General features: G+C 41.2%; 1 non-coding gene across 1 annotated transcript; it reads left to right on the top strand.

Moving 5' to 3' along the window:
* Positions 1 to 406: 406 nt before the first annotated feature.
* Positions 407 to 482, top strand: trnae-uuc (transfer RNA glutamic acid (anticodon UUC)). The gene has a single exon. It is a non-coding gene; the product is annotated as a tRNA-Glu (tRNA).
* Positions 483 to 4,510: the final 4,028 nt, after the last annotated feature.

Consider the following 4,510-nt stretch of genomic DNA (forward strand, 5'->3'; position numbering starts at 1 on the left):
CAGATATTACACATTTCTAATTTTGACAAAGTCGTTTTCATTTCAAGTTAAAGTGTACTCTTAGCTAGCTAGCTAAAGTTAGCTGGCTGGCTCGCTAGCTAACGTTATGTGTATGATCTTATTATTCCTATCAGAGACCCATTTGCTTGGCTAGTTATATCCTAATGTTAGCTAGCTAATATTGAACCTGGTTGGTTAACTACCTGCAGATTCTGCAGGGTCACTGCGACAACTGTTGATAGACATTGCAGGGTAGTGATGACGTTGACTAGTGATTATGGTTAATTGTTTAGCCAGCTAGCTTCATGTCTTAACAAAATACTCCACTATGCAAGTATCCATTTCAATGGAACGTCACTGAGACAAACTGTTAGCCAGTTAGCTTGGGTGCTTGACTGCTGTTGTAGGTCCCGTGTGGCTCAGTTGGTAGAGCATGGTGTTTTCAATGCCAGGATTGTGGGTTCGATCCCCACGGGGGACCAGTATGAAAAAAATAATAATAATAGTAAATGTACGAAATGTATGCATTCACTACTGTAAGTCGCTCTGGATAAGAGCTTCTGCTAAATGACTAAAATGTGATGTTGTTAGGACAGAACACTCGGATCAACCCTTAAAGAGATTGGTGGAGCTGAAGCTTAAGAGGGTTGTAAACGATGCTGAATGGGTGTAGACAAAGAAGAGCTCTCCAGTAGATTTTACCAAACATTCAAAGGCCATTTCATCAAAAGTGAGGTTACAAGTTTATCAACTTTCAAAGCAGAATTACTTTCCCATTGTTCCTCAAATGCAGTGTGTGATATACCATTTTGTTGCTCTGTGTCTCTGCTTTTGTCCAATGTAAAATAAAAAACACAATTTCAAATTTTGCTACGTAAGACCGAATCAAGGCAGTCGGTCACTTATAGGGTGTGGCCAGGGTTTGCTTGTGGTGGTCTTAGCTGGTTGGGGTGTGGCTGGTGATGCTGTGGTCTGGGTGTAGGTCCTCTTGGTGGGTTCTGTCTGTGCAGGTTCTTTGGGGGGGGGGGGGGGGGGTTGCAGGTGCAGGTCTCCTCTTTCTCTCTTTCTCCTTCATACCACTATTTCTACCTCTATCTCTCCCCCTTATTTGCGGTGAAGTCCATTTTGACTGGTGACTGTCATTAGGTGCCTATCCATATTTAAACAATTCCTCTGTGTCTCACTCTATCTTACTGCAAACCCACCAGCAGCAACTGACTATGGGTATAGTGCAACATGTAGTCACTGTGGAACACTGATTCCTTTAAAGGGAAAGGGGATTGGTAGGCAGGCTCAGTGTTCTGTCTGTCTGTCTGTCTGTCTGTCTGTCTGTCTGTCTGTCTGTCTGTCTGTCTGTCTGTCTGTCTGTCTGTCTGTCTGTCTGTCTGTCTGTCTGTCTGTCTGTCTGTCTGTGAGAGAGAGAGAGAGAGAGAGAGAGAGAGAGAGAGATATGCACTTCCTAACCTAACCTATTTCCCTCAGATTACTAAGACCCACAAATAATTCGAAAACATTCCAATTTTGATAAACTCCCATTTCTATTGGGTGCAATCACAGCAGCAAGATTTGTGACCTGTTGCCGCAAGAAAATGGAAACCAGAGGAATGAATAGAAAGAGAGAAACAAAGGGATTGGGATGATAAAAAGAGAGAAAGAGATCGGGGCTTCCATGTCTGCCTGACTGAAAAAAGATAGACCAGAGGTGTTTGTGAGTTAGAGTGAGTTAGAGTGAGGAAACAGAAGCGAGGGAGAGTGTTTGTCCTCAGAGGTGACGGTTTTCCATTATCTCTTGGAAATCATCAGCATTTTAATGGACAAAGAGCTGGGCTCTGATTAACATAGGAGGGAGAGCCAAGCATTCTTACACAACTGCAGCAAAAAAACCATGCAACGCTGCCAGTCCATCTACCAATAACTCTCCATTGGTCAGCGTCAGTAAGTATAAACACCTCCGAATCAGAGAGGTTGCAATGGAGGACTTCCTTAATCGACGTCATCGGGCATCCGGGGAGCAGTTGTTCCAGAGAGCAGTTTTTGGGGGGTGGCAGAACAAAGCCTGTGTGTCTGTAAGGTGTGTCGTCGTAATGAAACCAAGGTGCAGTGGAGGACGTGTGTTCATCTTGAAATTTTATTAGAAAAAAGAGAACACTACAAAAATGAACTAAAGACGACAGCAAAACAGTCCTGTTAGGAAATACTCTAAACAGAACCAGAAAACAATCCCCCACAAAACCCAAAGGAAAAACATGCTCCTTATGCGTGACTCCCAATCAGCAACAACGAACTACAGCTGTGCCTGATTGGGAGCCACATACGGCCCAAAACAAAGAAATACAAAAAAAACATAGAAAAATTAACATAGAACGCCCACCCAATGTAACACCCTGGCCTAACCAAAATAAAGAAGAAAAACCGCTCTCTATGCCCAGGGCGTTACAGTGTCTATGTACGCTGATGACTCAACAGTCAATGAAATAACTGAGACACTTAACACAGAGCTCCAGTCAGTTTTAGAATGGGTAAATAGCAATAGGCTGGTGCTAAATAGCTGTAAAAAAAATATATATAGATAAAAAAAATAAAAAAAATAAATGAAAGAGAAAAACCGTTGAATGAGTAGGTGTGTCCGAACTTTTGACTGATACTGTATATGTAGTGCAAGTGTCAGTAACATGAATGTCAATCTCTCCTGGCTCAAAGTTGAAGAGACATTAACTGCATCACTATTGGTCTTTGTGCTGTGGTGTTGATGTGTTGAAGGAACCAAAACTCTCTGTTCAAGCAGTTGGTCACATAGTTTTGACAATCATTGGTACAACACAAAGACATGCTTCTTCACAGTCCACAGGTCCGGAACAGACGCTGGAGAAAAGCACATTATTAAATAGTTTCATGAATACATGGAACTCTCTGCCAAACCCAGGTAAATCAATCTAGCAGATAAAATAAACACCTTACTGCACAAAGGGGATTGTGAAGAGACTGTGCCACCGTACATATGTTATATTGTAATTTGCACTGTGTTATGTATTAGACCTAGATATTGTGTGTCTATGTGTAATGATATGTAGGCTACGTGTGACGTTTTAAATGTATTTCAGTCCTTGACTTGTAATGTTCTGTACTATGTATTATGTCATGTTTAATGTGGACACCAATAGCTGATGCTTTTCCAAATGGCTAATGATTATCCTAATAGTTACCATTACCAAGAACAAAAGATTTGTCCACCTTTGCCGGCTCAGGGATTCGAACCAGCAACTTTGTTGATTACTGGCCCAACGCTCTTAACCGCTAGACTACCTGCTGTAACATTAGTTGTCCTGGTTTAACTGAGGAAAAAGGTCATTACAACATTACTTGATAAATATTAATGCATCTCATGAGTATTCTGAATAACAGGCAACCATTACCAACCCCCTGTAGAAAAAAAGAGAAAATCCCAGCCTTTGTACTGAATATGTGGCATAATGTAAAGCGTTCAAAGCAAGTCCACATCACTAGAAGCTCAACTACTCAACCTCGTGAAATTGCTTCCCTATAAACAGCTTTTTTAAAACAAGGAAAACAAGCCAACCCCTGTACTGCTAACCCTCACTGACGTGAATGACGAAATGGCAGTCTGAATATTATCCCAATGAGAAACAGCCTATAGAGTCCCTTCAGTCTGAATATTATCCCAATGAGAAACAGCCTATCCAGTCCCTTCAGTCTGAATATTATCCCAATGAGAAACAGCCTATCCAGTCCCTTCAGTCTGAATATTATCCCAATGAGAAACAGCCTATCCAGTCCCTTCAGTCTGAATATTATCCCAATGAGAAACAGCCTATCCAGTCCCTTCAGTGTGAATATTATCCCTATGAGAAACAGCCTATCCAGTCCCTTCAGTCTGAATATTATCCCTATGAGAAACAGCCTGTCCAGTCCCTTTGGGATTTTGAGATTCTATGATCGCAACATATTTAGCATAACCAACAATTCCCTGCATACAGTGGAAAGTATTCAGACCCCTTGACTTTTCCCCAACTTTTAGGTTACAGCCTTATTCTAAAATTAATTAAAAAATATATAATCTACACACAATACCCTATAATGACAAAGCAAAAACCGTTTTTTAGATTTTTTTTGCTGATTTATAAATTAAATAAATCAAAAATATCACATTTACATAAGTATTCAGACCCTTTACTCAGTACTTTGTTGAAGTACCTTCGGCAGTGATTACAGCCTTGAGTCTTCTTGGGTATGACGCTACAAGCTTGGCACTTGTAACGTTCGTCGTCGGGTGATGAGGAAGAGGACCAAAGCGCAGCTGGGAGCGAACACATGTTTATTCTTAACACTGAAATAAACACGTACACAAAACCAAGAAAATGCCGATACGTTAACTGCTCAAAAACAAAGAGACAACACCCCACAAACAGCGTGGGGGAAAGAGGAACTTAAATGTGAACCCAATCAAAGACAACTAGCGACAGCTGTCTCTGATTGGGAATCGACAGAACCC

The sequence above is a fragment of the Salmo salar genome, chromosome 14 (assembly GCF_965601325.2).
Source record: "Salmo salar chromosome 14, fSalSal1, whole genome shotgun sequence".
Lineage (NCBI taxonomy): Eukaryota > Metazoa > Chordata > Actinopteri > Salmoniformes > Salmonidae > Salmo > Salmo salar.